Raw genomic sequence first — 17,395 nt, forward strand, 5'->3', positions numbered from 1 at the left:
CTTTATGCAAATTTTTGTTCTACTTCTTTGCCTCCATCGTCTTTATTATTTTAACAATTAGTGCTCAGGCATCCCATTGTAGCACTTCCTCTTGTCACTGACCTATGTTTCTGCAATAACAGCAATGCCTACTTCTTTTTTGTATTACTCTTTGCAGATCTTTAATCTTTCTACCCCAGCTTCATGAATTGCAAAATACTACTAATGGCCATGACCAAAACCCCCCAGCTCTGTTCTGTTGCTGTTTTCTGTACATTTATGCCTCCTGTCTGCTGTCTGAATGCCTACCCATTTCTACAGAATCTGTGACACTCCCTTCTGAGGGTCAACTCATTTTTAACATGCAAACATTATGATATGCTTTTCTATCTCAGCACTAATGTCTTTCCTGGGCTGTGCTAATAAAGAACATGCCTCCAGCATTCAGATAGTTTTCTGACAGGTATATCCATCCACCAGGTCCTAGATTTTCTTCTTGTGTAGAAAAGCATATAGTCATTGTACCTGCTAATCATTTTTCTTAGTTTGTTGCAAACAACAGTAGTTAATAGCTCTAAAAAGATATTCCGTTTGAATTACAATTTCTTGTTTATTAAAGTGCTTGAACTCCTGCATGCCTTTTTCCTACATAAATACCTTCAACATCTTCTCCTTTCATCTCCCCACCACCTCCTTGTACTAACTTGCTGCCACCTTTGCTGTTTCTTTTGACAGTTCATTGGTCCCTACATACTCCAAGCTCTTTTCTTTGGTGACGTTCTTGGGGACTTTGTCCTATTTTGTAGTAAGGCTAGACCCTCAGACTGGTTTCATTGCAATCTGAACTGTACTTTCTACCTCCCAATGATGGAGTTTCTAATCACTAATAAACCCTTTTTTTCTCCCTGCACTAGTTCTCACCTCTTTCATGTTATGCTTCTTACCCCCTCATAACTATAATGGTTCCTACTTCATATCTACTACCCCAGACCACCCCAGTCCTTCTCACTCACTGTGTTGGTTGCTTCTGTCCCTGTGATGCATCTGAGCTCATTTCTGCACCTCTGTTCCTCCTACAAGACTTGTCTGCTGTTTTGTATTTCCTGCCTTTGTCTGTTCCATCATGTTAAGTGCCCATCCCTGGCTGTTTTACATATGCTGTCCTTACGACATTGGCTCTGACTGCACACCTCTGGATTTATTCCCCATTCATCACTTGTCTCTGCCATTTGTGCCTCTCCTTTACTCTGACATGCTTCTGCTTATCTCCCCATTTGTGCCTGCAGCTCCCCCTTCCTGCTGTAATCATACAGTCAGCCACCGCACCTTCTTACACTTATCTGATAACATCTGACCATGTGCTCCCTTCCTCAACCTTTCTCCACCTCCCTTCATTTTTACCGCTTCCTCCTGTTTACTGGTCTGTGGCTGCCTCCTCCTTCTACACGTCTTCAGACCACCTCTGCATTTTTTGCCTAACTGGCCAGTGAATTGCAATTTCTTGCTCCCAGATTTCTTAACAGTGATACACAATATGTGAATCATCAGTGAAATATAAAACATCACAACCCTGCTTTGTGTGTTACAGACTTATACCTTAGACTACAGGAAATGTAAGTATTCTATAAAATATAGCCTCAATACACTTGCTTCCCATTAGTGGTTATATGTACTGCATACACTAGATAGTAATAAAGCTTATTCAGGTATGAAAACTTTAAAACCATCAGACCTTCTTTGATGTTTCTGACTGTACATACAGGTTTATGATACTTGAAATTCTATTTGAGGAAGATGGCTAATCCCATTTTTTCCTATGTAGGTAGGATGAGACTGATATCAGGAAATATATTCCGGGTCACCGTACAGTAGGAATAGTGAGATGTTAGGGCTGATTGATCTGAGTTTAGCATAAACTCCAGTGGTTTTTACCAGTTTGACACGTCCATGTTTAAGTAGTATCTTTTATGAAATAAATACATATTTATGAGTGTTACCTTTATTCTGACCTTTTGGTTCACACCATGATCCCAGATATTAGTAAAATTTGCCTCACAGAGTGAGCTGTATAATTTATTTTGTAAGATGTTAAGTAGAGGAAAAGAGAAGACAAAGTGTGTTATATTAAGATTATGGAAAGATGCATTCACAAACAATTTCTTAATTATCTTCTTCAAAACAGATTACTAGCCAATTGTCAACATGGCTTCAGACCTTCCCATAGCACAACAACTGCCCTACTCTCTTTCACAGACACCATAAATAACAATAAAAACAACAATCTTTTATCCTCTGCTCTATTTCTAGACTTGTCAAAAGCTTTTGACATGGTTAACCATAACATACTTCTCAATAAACTAAATCAATATTCTCTTGGCTCACAAGCACTTCAATGGTTTAGGAGCTATCTCCAAAACAGACAACAAGCAGTGCTATGGGACAACAACCTATCTTCCTTACTACCAGTAAACATTGGAGTTCCTCAAGGCTCTATTCTAGGTCCCCTTCTTTTTTCTTTATTTATAAATGACCTACACATGAATACACCTGAAGCCATCTGCATTCAGTATGCTGATGACTCAACTTTAATCTGTTCTGCTAATAATGTCTCCCCCCTACAGTCCCTCACCCAAACAGTCTTCCACAATGTTGAAAAGTGGTTTATGGAGCACTCCCTTCTTCTTAATGCCAAAAAAATAAAACTTCTTCTCTTTACTCCTACTCACAAATCCTCCACACCTTTTTTTACCATCTCCTCTAATAATGCTACTTGTATTAACCCAGATATGACCACGCGCCTACTAGGTGTAACTATTGATAACCGTCTTACTTTTGATGACCATATTAACAATACCATTAAATCAGTTAACAAAAAAATAGGTACTCTCTACCGAATTAAACCCTTTCTTACAGCAGCAGCTAGAAAGACCATTGCCCAGACCCACCTGATCTCTACCCTTTTCTATGCCACTGCTATATATACTAACTTATCAAAGAATAACCTGACCAAACTCTCTACCTGTTATAATAGTATATCTAGATTCATCTCTGCTACTCCCTTTAGAACTCACCATTGTCTCAACCTCTTGCAACTTGACTGGTTAGAACTAAACAATCACTTACTCTATCAGCAACTACTTATCGTTCATAAGTCGCTTCACTACCCAGAAGCTACCCCAAGCCTTACAAAACTTATCTCACCTTATAAGAACCTAGCTACTCTACGCTCTGCTAATAAACTTCTAGTAGCCTCTACTAAATCATACAATAAAGCTGGTGACTCATTATTTGCAAACTCTGTTGGGAAAATCTGGAATCAGCTCCCTCAAGAAATAACTAACCTTAACTCCACACCCCTATTCAAAAAACACATCAAAGAATTTCTTAAAACTCAGTGGCTTTGTCCTTGTACTAATCCCGACTGAAATTACTTCTCCCTCACTCCTTCCTTCCCTCTCTATCCACTAACTGTCCCTCTAAATCATATAACTATTTGATGCCAGTTACTTCTTTTATATTATATTAAATACATTTTTTTTTATCTTCCTTCTGCATGTTTTACCATCTTGTGATATTTTCTTATAAGTTATTATTTTGCCAACTTTAGTATGTTGCATCCTTGAAATTTGTATTGTTAACCAGCTGTTTTTGGTTAACTTGCCTTGTGCTTGCTAACTGTTCATTTTTTTTCTCTTACATTATTACACAAGCCTACCATTGTATTTTGTAATTTGCTTTGCTTTTTTGATGTACATTGTTTTCATACTTTTGGAGCTTTTCTCCCCGGGCCTCTACTGAAAACGGATATATGTCCAGCTAGACTAGCCCGGTCAACAAATGTAAAATAAAATAAATAAATAAATAAATAAATAAATAAATAAATTAAAACCAATGTACAAATAAAAATTATAGTAATGAAAAAAAATCATCGCAAAAACAAAAGTGAGCATTTGTTTTTCTGTATTGCTTGTGTATGCACTTCATCTGGGTTCCAAAGAATGGCAATTAGGACACTTCCTGAATGAGCAGAGGACTTGTACATCTTTGGTAATGACTACCAGTGAAACCTGGGCTAGGTAAGTTGGTACAGCCTCACTGTTTCGATAATATATGCAGTGCGCAATAGATCCATTTGTTTAACCTCATTAAATGCCATCCCAACTGAAATGGCCACTAAACTCATTGATCTGATAAAATCATTTCCTGTATAGTATATTAAGCATTCATACTTCTGTTCCTGCATGCATTAAAAGAATAAAATGCTAAAAGGCATGTTTGTAGGCAGGAAGGCCCACTAACTCCCTACACAGTGTCCTTCATCTACTACGTGACCTGCTACTTATATAAACCAAATCCAAGTACAATCACAAAGAAAAGCAGTATAAGCTCTCTATATATTTTTTCTCCTTAATCTATGATTTCATAGCCTCAATAAATGCATGATATTTGATGAAGAGGACAATTGATCCAAGGTTATCAAAGAACTGGCTTAGGCACACTAGTTCTTTGAGAAACAAAATGCTCCCATTAGGTACATACTACCAGGGTAACCTAAAATTGAAGGGAACATCCTGTCAAAACTCAAAGAGTGTATTTTCTCATATATATATATATATATATATATATATATATATATATATATATATATCTGTTAAACTGCTAATGGTAAGATCCCATGTTGTAATTAATTTATAGTTATGCAGGTGCTATGATTAAAATTAAAATAAGACTGTATATACTCCTTCCTGGGAATTTTTGACAAAACAATCTATAGGAATAGAATTAAATTACTAACAACATCTTCTATTTTTTTGCATTGTTTTTTTACCCAAGGCAGTTGACTATCAGAGGACCTCGGTACCTCTTCTCAATCCTCAGGGCTTTCTACCATTACTATCCTCACCCAGGCTTTGTCCAATAAGGGTTGGGGCCAATGTTTAGAACAAGGAATCTTTGGACTGTGTCTAACTGCTCTGTGGGTGTTTTTCATATTTTCCTCCCACCCTACTCATCCATGATAGCATCCCATCAAATGGAAGGGCAGCGCATAGAGATCATCGACTTGCTCCTCATTTCCACAAGGAGGTGATATCGGAAAACACTCTGCTTACACTAGATAGTTGTTTCCCCAACCTCTTGCAGTGAAACTTAACCACATTGTGTGTCTCATGCACATGCTCCTCCCTGCTGAGAATAGGCTTGCCCTTCCTTCCTGCCAGCGCCTCAAATACTCGAACTACTAATCAAACGTAGGTGTCGACAATGCATTAATGAGAGGTATTGAGACATATAACCAGCTGAGAATGTGAGCTTATCCCATTGTTTGTCTTAAACTAGTATGACTGTAGACTAATCTATTTTGTATACAGTATCAGGGATAGCAATTAATGTGATACTGGAGTCTGATTAAGGGCTAAAAATGAAATATAGTGTACAGTAGCTGGGCCTGCCTTACATTAAGCTGGGATCCTATTTAGTGAAGGAGAATGAAACTAACATAAGGAAAGATTATACTCAATCCATGGTGGTGACTTATGGAGAAACAAGTAGTAAGATTAGGGACATTGTTAAGAAAAATTGGGTGTTGTTCAAGGGGAACGAGTAAATATTAGACATAGTAAAAAAAGAACCAACATTTGTTTTTAAAATGAACTACAATTTAAAATTTTTATTGGAACACCCCGTTAATGTTAAAAACAATGTGAGAGGGACAACTAGATGTGGAATATGTGAATATTGTAGATACATTTTTAGTGGGAACCTCAGTATTGTTGGAAGTAAGGGATAGGGAGATAAAACTAGCAACAGAGTCCTGTACTATGAAAGGACTGGTTTATATAGCTATGTGTCAGGAATGTCAACATTTTTACATAAGTAAAACCGAAAGAACGTTTAGAAGGAGGATCTATGAGCATTTGTATGCTGTGAGAAAACATGATGAAAATAACACTATATATAGGCACGTTAAAAATAATCCCAACCATTCTTTCTTATTTGGTATTCTGGAGGTTACTGGTAACAATCTGAGAGGGGGAAACTGAAAAAAAAACAACTTGGAGAGGGCAGAAATGAGGTGGCAATTGAGACTTAATGCCACGGTAACCCCAGGCATTACTGACAATGTATCTATAAAACCTGAACTGAAACATAGGGCTACTATTTTGTAATAAGAGAAGAACCTTGCTTTGTAAATAACATTTATTTCCATTCACAGAAACATTAAAATTTATTATATATATTTTTAATAGTTTCTATAGGGTTAATAATGATTTAAACCTTAATTAGTTAATCGATCATACCATGTGCAAGAAAAATAGGTTTTAATATTCTGACGACAGTTTGACTAGAAGTCTTGAGCAGTTAACAACTTTTGAAGATTTCAAATAATAGTCAAAACAGGGAAAGTAAGGAACATCCTGACTGGAATTGAGATGAGATGCAAATAATCACAGTTTCAATTTATTTATGATGGGACAGGTATGTGGATTGCAACATACCATAGTGTTACATGGTATTGGAACATTAAATTGTAACACTCATGGGGCTGTATATAATGGTTTATGCATGACCTGTGATTCATTGGATGTCAAGAAGATGGCGCAAACACTAAAAACAAGGATATATGAACAAGACTATACAGTAAAGAAAAAAAATAAGAATACCATCTACTGACACTCCATTATCTGTAAAGCTTTTAAAAGATTTCTATTTTTATATTAGGGAACGTTCTACATAACATGAGAGTGGGTTGTTGGGAAACAAAGTTAGAAAGTAGGGAATTACATTGCTAGATTTTATTGAATGCATCCCCCAGAGATTGAATGAAAAAGTAAGTATAAATAGTGTCTTATTGTTAAAAGTGAATAAAACTGATTAATTATAAAGTATATTTATTTAATTTTATATTACATTTATACTATTATATATATCTATCTATATATATATATATATATATATATATATATATATACACACACACACACACACACACACACACACACACACACACACACACACACACACACACGTGCATATATATATATATATATATATATATATATATATATATATATATATACAGACACACACACAGGGATTGTAAAGGATGTTACAGACTATTTTCTTTAATATGCATTGGCAATATCTGATTTGAATGAAAGTACTTAACCTTGTTATTTAATAAATTATTTTGGGGACGACTTTACCCTCTGGCATTTTTGTTATTTTAATACAATAAAGATTATACTGTTTGCAATGATGTAGTGAAAAATACATTTTTGCAGTTTACAACCAAATGATTTGCATACAAGTAAATGTAAGAGACAAAATAGTTTAGCAGTTTGCTGTGCCTGATTTTTGTACTTAAATGGTTTTACTACAGACATTTATTAACAGCTCAGTGTTGTATATACACGCACAGTGCAGATGTAAGGCTACTGACCTCATATCTCATGCATAGCTACAGTTAAGAAACAGAATGTTTTGGTTTGCTTCTGTATCAAAGCTACTATCAAATAATGGGTTGTTTCCTACCAGGTAACCTTTTTTTAGGTTTGAAATATGTAGATATGTATGTACAATTATAGGTTATACATTTTAGCCAAAAGCCCTACATAACCTTAAATTCACTCTCACCCCAGGCTCATTCCAACTTGTTCACAAATCATAAAAGAAAAGGCAGCTACAAATCCAGTCCCATAAATCTGTCAGAGATTACTAGCCCTGTCACTTTCACAGATGTTAAAATAAGTAAAACATCTTTAATGGAATTAATTGCACAGTAAGCACTCTGAAGACATGGTGAAGGCATACCTCTCAACCTCTTAGCACAGGAAATGTGTACAGAGCCAAAAAAAATGAGGGCACAAAGGGAAAAAATTAAGGACATGTTTTAAATATTGGCCTTACAAACTTATTTAGTCGTATATGAGAATCTGCTCTCTGTTAGTATTGCTAACAAGCTAGGACTTCTGAGATTTTTGTACCCCCTAGTTTCAGATATTTCAGTATATGAGTCTCTTTCTCCCTCTGTCTCTCCTCCGCTTTCCATATTTATCTCCTTTCATAAAGCTACCTTCATTCATTTTCTACTCTCCACTTCATTCTGTCTAGGGTCACAAAGAAGCCTGATTATATTTTGGTAAGCAACAGGATTAAGGCAGACAATGTATGCTAGTTCTTTGCAGGATGAATACACAAACACACAGGCACACCACATACATGGACCACCAGTTTATGTAAAGACATATCTTTGGGATGTGGAAGGCACACCCTTGGCAAAAACCTGTATGGACTCAAAACACATATATTCTTCAAAGAAGGCATCCCAGCACTCAATAAACATGAAAACTGACTGCTGTTAAGATAAGTGGTATGGAACTGCTCACACCAAATGAATCTTGAAAACATCCCTCCTGAAAAAATATATTTAAGGTATAGCCTACATTTGCAAAACTATTTATAGTATAGTTTTACAGTCCTACTGAGTGGAGATGTATTCTGTATTTATGGGGAGGGGACAGCATTTTCAGCAGTGTGGTAACATGGAGACAGTGTTGCCAATAACAGGTGCAGTATACCATTATCTAATCCATATCCTAGGTGATAGATAATGTATAATGCCTCATTCAGGTGTCATAACAGATGAAATTAATGGAATGAGTACACCACTACTCTGAAGCTTGTCACAAAGAACATGATGGCAGAAGCAAGTTTTCTTTGTTATAACCCCTGCATTTTGCATGAGTACTAATAGGTGGTGGTGGTACAGGTGCCACTGAACAAATCTCCAGATCTTGTATTACTACTGATCATATAGCCACTGTGAAATTGTCACACAGGGACCTCATTCTATAGAGTTCTGACCCTTCATCAGCAAACGGCATATTGCCATGACTTGTTTACCTCTTACTTCTCAGAGATAAAGGCTAACTTCAAGGGCCTTTAGTTGACCATGCTTGCAGATGACTGTAAATTGAGAGCTATCTTAGATTACCCCATGACACAAGTATCTTACAAAGGTCTGACACAGACAAATGGTTTAAAACACAATGCCAAGAAATATATTAAAGTGCCTTTTGAGAAAACTGCCACCCAGGCTAATTAACCCATCAAAAAGACACCCATAAGAGCTTACCCAGAAGTCAGGGATCTGGGAACATATGTAGACAACAATCTGGCTTTTGGCCAACATGTGGCAGAGGTAATAAAAAAGTCATTCTGTGTCACCTAACTTATAAGTAAGGGTATGGCAACCATGTCCAAGGTAGTCATAGTGCCATTTTGTTCAGCCCTTATCAGACCCATCAACAAGTATAGTGCCTCCTTCAGCATGTATTTGACTAGACATATGCAACAGTTGGAATGCGCACAAAGTTTCTTTACCTGAAGAATCCAGAGTGAAAACTCACTGTCCTGTATGAATCACCTTAAAGCCCTATCTCTATACTCAGTCTCCTACAGGTTACTGAGAGGGAATCTATGTCTGTCATATAAGACATCCTCAGTCCAGCTCTGATGGACTATTTGTTCATCTGCAGAATAAACAGAATCAGAACCACTAGATCCAAGGATTTAAAATTTGCTTGTGACATAAATAAGACATGTTGGTGAGACAGATATGTGTCTCAGAGGATCCCCATGTTCTGGACCAGGCTCCCCATCCATTTCAAGCAGAGTCCATTCCTAACCATATTTAAGCATATCCTTGACCACTGCAGGTCTGTCCCCCTTGTCTCTGATAGACAGCTGCAGACAGTAACTATGCCTAAACTAACATACCCCCTACATAACCTTTAGAAATTTTCTAACTAACATAATCCCTCCTAAAAAAAAAAAAACATGATACATAGGGACAGAAATAGGTTGGGTTGTGCGCTAGGTTGATAAAGGCCCTGGCTGTCCTTAGGCTACTATATACCTATGAACCTATGAGCTTCATATGTAGGCCAAAAGTACATCTTAGTGGAGGTGAATTATCACACTCCCTTGGAGCCCTGTAATGTTTGAGGGTAACACCCATAAGTGCTGCTGTGAGTGACAACACGTCTTGCCACAGGATAAAGGAACCCATGATACTGTGTTGTTTGGGTCCTACAACACATGTTGTATGCCTGCAGCTGTTATTTCCATGTTCCTTAGAGTTGCATCTTGTGATATACAACTTCAGATATTGTTGTGTATCCTGCATGTATGTACACACTTAGTGGACCTCCTAGCATGTATCTTGTATATGTTGCATCTTGGTGTCCTTCTATTGCATGATACAAATCCTTCCATTTTACACATGAGAAACTTACATTGGGCAACTCATGATGCTATCTTCTTATGTGGTCCTGACCAGAAACATGATGACACAAGATAAGGACAGATACATACAAAAAGTTCTACAGATGAATTAACATGTGACATACCACTTGCACACAATTATCATTTGGACATGTGCCTATATTTGGTCACAGTACAAAATGAACATGTGCAAAACAACATAGATTCATAGATTCATGTATATTCCAAGGCCACTGAGTCTTGTGAACATCTATGCCTTGTAAGTGCACCTCCTTTATCCCACAGCAGTAAATCCCATAGTAAGTTTGTTCAAACCCATCCAGTCATCTAGGTTATATTTGGAAGAAAGTAACTCACACTGCTTACAATGTAGGGGGAATTTATTCTAGAAGCATTGGAGATGTTGGGTTATAAACCCATTCCTCAACTGTGCTTTATTTATCTGCTGGTGAGGTTTCTGTCTCTAGTTTCAGTACTGATGAAGCCACTGGATTTGCAGAGATAAAGGAGATCCAAGACAATCAAGACCAGGATTCATGTATGACTGCACTTTGCACTAAGTATTTGTGCATGATGTACAATAGTTAGAGTGTTAATTGGTATTCATTAAACAGCTCTGCATGCTGATCCCACCTTCAGAACAAGGGTAAGTAGCAGAATATGCTAATTAAAACATAGTAGGTGAAATTCACACTAATTAAGCAATTCAGCATGGCAGAACAGTTCAGGAATATATAAAAGCTACATGCACATTCCACATTAACGTTTGCCCTCAGTTCCAGTGCTCTTTGCAACACAGCTATGAACGCACTTAAAAAAATGTTAGGGGCTGCTGCTATCATTAACCTGTATATGCAAAGGTACTGCTGCAGCTGCTTCCAGACCTCGGCCTAGAAGGAGAAGAGCCTTCAGACCATGTTTGGCTTATCATGGACTTCATGATACAGAAATTGTATAGCGTTATAGGGTGGACAGAGGTACCTTAGAGAAAATGTTCAACCACTGTCACCCTTACACAAACAGAGATATCACGTTATGCTAAAGTCCTGTTGTACCAAAGCAAAAGTCCAAGACAGAAAAACAAAGTACAGGCCACTGCTGAATTAATTCTTTGTTAAAACCACCTTTAATAAAAGTAAGCGCTTTCGGAATAATCCTTCATCAGACATATACTTAAAATGACAAAAGCAACCATATTTAAAAAACAAATCATCCAATCATTTGCTGATAAAAACCCGCCTTTTTGTAGCACAGGTTTAATAGGTAGAACATCGTTAAGACCAGGAGGTCTATGTGCTCTTAGGTTTACTATCCACTTGGATTCAGCCAATGCTGTTCTATGTTGAATGTCACCCCCCCTGTCATTAGTTCTAATGTTAACAATGCATCTAAACTTGAAAGTGTGTGTGGGATACTGATTAATATGCCTATACAGAGCATTACACTCTTGACCTGTTCTAATATTGCTGATATGTTGTAATATCCTAACTTTCAGCATATTATTGGTCATGCCCACATAAAAACATTCACACTGTTCACAGTTGGCCATATATACAAGATGTTGTGTCCTACATGTTGCCCTCCCTTTAAAATGAAAAATTTTAGTCATGTTGGGATGTTTATACTCTATATCACTGTTGATGTATACACAGGCCTTACAGTTTCCACAGGGATGTGTACCCACTCTCATATTGGGTGTATAGCTTTTGTCCAAATGTATCTCTTTACATAGTAAATCCTTAAGGTTATTATTCCTCCTATAGTTAAATGAGGGACGTTCTCCCACTATATCCCTAAGACCAATATCACTTCTTAATATGTTCCAATTGTTTTGAACTATCTGGCAGACGTCCTTTATATTGCTGCCATAAGTAAAATGAAGTTTAAGTTTGTCCTTCCTATTACAATTCGAGATAGTATCTATCTGTCTATTCCTAAAGGAACCTTCCATCCATGGCCTATTCTTGGTCCCTCTGTATAATGTGTTATTACTTACTGCTTTACTAACCATGGTTCTCTCATATCCCCTATCTGTAAAATGTCGACTAAGCCTGGATAACTCCTCATCACAGCAAACATCTTCTGAACACACCCTAGATATCCTACCTACTTGGCTCTTAACAATGTTGGGAAAGATGTGCCTCGGATGCATACTGTCATATGATAACAGTGTATTCTGCCAACATTGTTTCCTGTGTAGTTTAGAGGTGAAACCATATTCTCTCTGTTCCACACTGACATCCAAGAACTCAATCTGAGTAAAGGACGTTTTCACACTAAAACTCAAAAAAGTAGTAGTGGTGGTGTGAAGAAAAGCCAAAAACCTTTCAAAAGTGGATGTGTCCCCATCCCACAGAATAAAAACATCATCCACAAATCTGACATATAGGACTATGTATTTGCCCCATTCCTGATTATTCAAAACTTCCTTGGTTTCCCATTTCGACATAACCAAGTTAGCATAGGTATTAGCACAGGGGGTGACCATGGCCACCCCCTGTGCTTGTCTGTAGATGGACCCTGGTCCTATAAAGACATTATTATTCAAAACCAAGGACAATAAATTCTCTACTACCTGCCACTTGTGATGAGTAGCTCCCAACCTACTTATGACTTCTCCCACTGCTGTTATCCCATATTGATGCTCAATAACAGTAAACAAACTGTTGACATCCAACGTGGCCATCAAAAATCTCTCCCCTTTTAATTTAGTAACTGCAGCTAATAGACCCAAAAAATGCCCTGTACCTCTCAATATGTTGTCTAACTTATCTAGATAGGGTTTCAATGTAAACTCCAGCCAAATGGAGATATTTTCTGTGACCCACCCTCTCCCTGAAACAACGGGTCTGAGTGGTGGGTCTGTCAATGATTTATGTATCTTCGGCATAGCCTTAAATATAGGCGTAACCGGTTTATCTACTTTGAGAAATTCATATACCTCTTGGTCTATCAATCCCCTATCTAATAAATTGTTTAACTGGTTATATACATTATCAATAATCATCCTAACTTGTAGTGGATTAATTTGTTCATATGCCCCATCTATTGTTAGGGTATCCTTCAATTTATTCTCATACCATCTTGTATCTACCACTACAATGGCGCCCCCCTTATCCGCCATCTTAATTGTTATTTCCTTTTTGTCCATAAGTCCATTGAGAGCAATTTTCTGTGATTGAGTAAGGTTATAATATCCACTTACACTCCTACCTTCAAAATATTTGAAAAGATCATTCTCACATCCATTCATGAACAAATTAAGTGTGGGTGTAAAGTTGGGAGCAAAGATACTTGGTTTTTTAGGGCCTGATACATCACTAACTTGGTTGTTAAAAATCAATCTTAGCATAACATTTCTACAAAACAGCATTAAATCAAATATAATGTCACTATATTCACATTTTTTGCTGGGAACAAAGGTCAAACCTTTGTTTAAAACCTCTAACTCGTCTGTGCTCAACACAACTTTAGATAGATTGTATACAATGCCATTAAACATACTGTGAGTCACTGTAGAGTCCTCCGACGCTTCTCTATGCTCCTGTCCTCGCTTGAGGATCTCTTCCCTGCACCTTTCTTCCTCACTGGTGCCGGTAGATTGCCCAAAAATGTAGACCCCCTAAGGTCGTTTTCGGTCGGGCCCCTGAATCAACATGCTGAACACTCCCCCTTGTTATAGCATTCGTATGACACATAAGACCATCTGTGGTCAAAGCATTATCCGTTGGATGCGGAATATGTGTCCTACCTACTTGGCTCTTAACAATTTTACAGAGGGTAACATCTTTGTGTGGCCGAGATTCAAGGAACGCGCCATTCAACCGGCGAGACGCCCTTCAGTGATGACGACAACACGCACAGAGGCTACACGCGTTACAGAGATACACTCGGCAGTAGCCATGGAGGGATGTGTATCGATAGCAACCCACACAGCAGAGCCAGCGTCGAAAACATCCGTAATTGTAACACAGCATGGATCTAAGGAGAATAGTTCTCCTGGCAGTCCGTCTCGATCCAGGAGCACTACAGCGGACAACACAAGCTCCGTACATACAGGGGATCTGCCAGAAGGCATGGCTCCCACCAATGGTGATACTTCTGCCCTGCACTCAGAAGGTTTGATTAGATCTAACAGTGAGACACATATTCCGCATCCAACGGATAATGCTTTGACCACAGATGGTCTTATGTGTCATACGAATGCTATAACAAGGGGGAGTGTTCAGCATGTTGATTCAGGGGCCCGACCGAAAATGACCTTAGGGGCTCTACATTTTTTGGGCAATCTACCGGCACCAGTGAGGAAGAAAGGTGCAGGGAAGAGATCCTCAAGCGAGGACAGGAGCATAGAGAAGCGTCGGAGGACTCTACAGTGACTCACAGTATGTTTAATGGCATTGTATACAATCTATCTAAAGTTGTGTTGAGCACAGACGAGTTAGAGGTTTTAAACAAAGGTTTGACCTTTGTTCCCAGCAAAAAATGTGAATATAGTGACATTATATTTGATTTAATGCTGTTTTGTAGAAATGTTATGCTAAGACTGATTTTTAACAACCAAGTTAGTGATGTATCAGGCCCTAAAAAACCAAGTATCTTTGCTCCCAACTTTACACCCACACTTAATTTGTTCATGAATGGATGTGAGAATGATCTTTTCAAATATTTTGAAGGTAGGAGTGTAAGTGGATATTATAACCTTACTCAATCACAGAAAATTGCTCTCAATGGACTTATGGACAAAAAGGAAATAACAATTAAGATGGCGGATAAGGGGGGCGCCATTGTAGTGGTAGATACAAGTTGGTATGAGAATAAATTGAAGGATACGCTGACAATAGATGGGGCATATGAACAAATTAATCCACTACAAGTTAGGATGATTATTGATAATGTATATAACCAGTTAAACAATTTATTAGATAGGGGATTGATAGACCAAGAGGTATATGAATTTCTCAAAGTAGATAAACCGGTTACGCCTATATTTAAGGCTATGCCGAAGATACATAAATCATTGACAGACCCACCACTCAGACCCGTTGTTTCAGGGAGAGGGTGGGTCACAGAAAATATCTCCATTTGGCTGGAGTTTACATTGAAACCCTATCTAGATAAGTTAGACAACATATTGAGAGATACAGGGCATTTTTTGGGTCTATTAGCTGCAGTTACTAAATTAAAAGGGGAGAGATTTTTGATGGCCACGTTGGATGTCAACAGTTTGTTTACTGTTATTGAGCATCAATATGGGATAACAGTAGTGGGAGAAGTCATAAGTAGGTTGGGAGCTACTCATCACAAGCGACAGGTAGTAGAGAATTTATTGTCCTTGGTTTTGAATAATAATGTCTTTATAGGACCAGGGTCCATCTACAGACAAGCACAGGGGGTGGCCATGGGCACCCCCTGTGCTAATACCTATGCTAACTTGGTTATGTCGAAATGGGAAACCAAGGAAGTTTTGAATAATCAGGAATGGGGCAAATACATAGTCCTATATGTCAGATTTGTGGATGATGTTTTTATTCTGTGGGATGGGGACACATCCACTTTTGAAAGGTTTTTGGCTTTTCTTCACACCACTACTACTTTTTTGAGTTTTAGTGTGAAAACTTCCTTTACTCAGATTGAGTTCTTGGATGTCAGTGTGGAACAGAGAGAATATGGTTTCACCTCTAAACTACACAGGAAACAATGTTGGCAGAATACACTGTTATCATATGACAGTATGCATCCGAGGCACATCTTTCCCAACATTGTTAAGAGCCAAGTAGGTAGGATATCTAAGGTGTGTTCAGAAGATGTTTGCTGTGATGAGGAGTTATCCAGGCTTAGTCGACATTTTACAGATAGGGGATATGAGAGAACCATGGTTAGTAAAGCAGTAAGTAATAACACATTATACAGAGGGACCAAGAATAGGCCATGGATGGAAGGTCCCTTTAGGAATAGACAGATAGATACTATCTCAAATTGTAATAGGAAGGACAAACTTAAACTTCTTTTTACTTATGGCAGCAATATAAAGGACGTCTGCCAGATAGTTCAAAACAATTGGAACATATTAAGAAGTGATATTGGTCTTAGGGATATAGTGGGAGAACGTCCCTCATTTAACTATAGGAGGAATAATAACCTTAAGGATTTACTATGTAAAGAGATACATTTGGACAAAAGCTATACACCCAATATGAGAGTGGGTACACATCCCTGTGGAAACTGTAAGGCCTGTGTATACATCAACAGTGATATAGAGTATAAACATCCCAACATGACTAAAATTTTTCATTTTAAAGGGAGGGCAACATGTAGGACACAACATCTTGTATATATGGCCAACTGTGAACAGTGTGAATGTTTTTATGTGGGCATGACCAATAATATGCTGAAAGTTAGGATATTACAACATATCAGCAATATTAGAACAGGTCAAGAGTGTAATGCTCTGTATAGGCATATTAATCAGTATCCCACACACACTTTCAAGTTTAGATGCATTGTTAACATTAGAACTAATGACAGGGGGGGTGACATTCAACATAGAACAGCATTGGCTGAATCCAAGTGGATAGTAAACCTAAGAGCACATAGACCTCCTGGTCTTAACGATGTTCTACCTATTAAACCTGTGCTACAAAAAGGCGGGTTTTTATCAGCAAATGATTGGATGATTTGTTTTTTAAATATGGTTGCTTTTGTCATTTTAAGTATATGTCTGATGAAGGATTATTCCGAAAGCGCTTACTTTTATTAAAGGTGGTTTTAACAAAGAATTAATTCAGCAGTGGCCTGTACTTTGTTTTACTGTCACCCTTTCCTGATGTCTCAGGGAAATTGTGAAAAACCTGCTCCAGTGAAAACAAGGGTAAGTGTTACATTACCTATACACTAGCAACAGGCACTTTTCAAAGAACCTCAGGAGATATATTAGGGGTGTCACAGGCCTCATCCTCAAGAATATTATATCAGTTTCTAAATGGAATACTTCAACATGTAAGAAAGCCTATCTAATTTCCATGTATCTCAGTGGAAAGAGCTACAACCATGAAACATTTCTATGCCATAGCAGACTTACCTGAGGTTCTGGGATGCCAAAAATTGCACACTCATTGAAATAAAAGTC

This window comes from Protopterus annectens, chromosome 2.part0 (assembly GCF_019279795.1).
Source record: "Protopterus annectens isolate FY-2018-M chromosome 2.part0, PAN1.0, whole genome shotgun sequence".
NCBI lineage: Eukaryota > Metazoa > Chordata > Ceratodontiformes > Protopteridae > Protopterus > Protopterus annectens.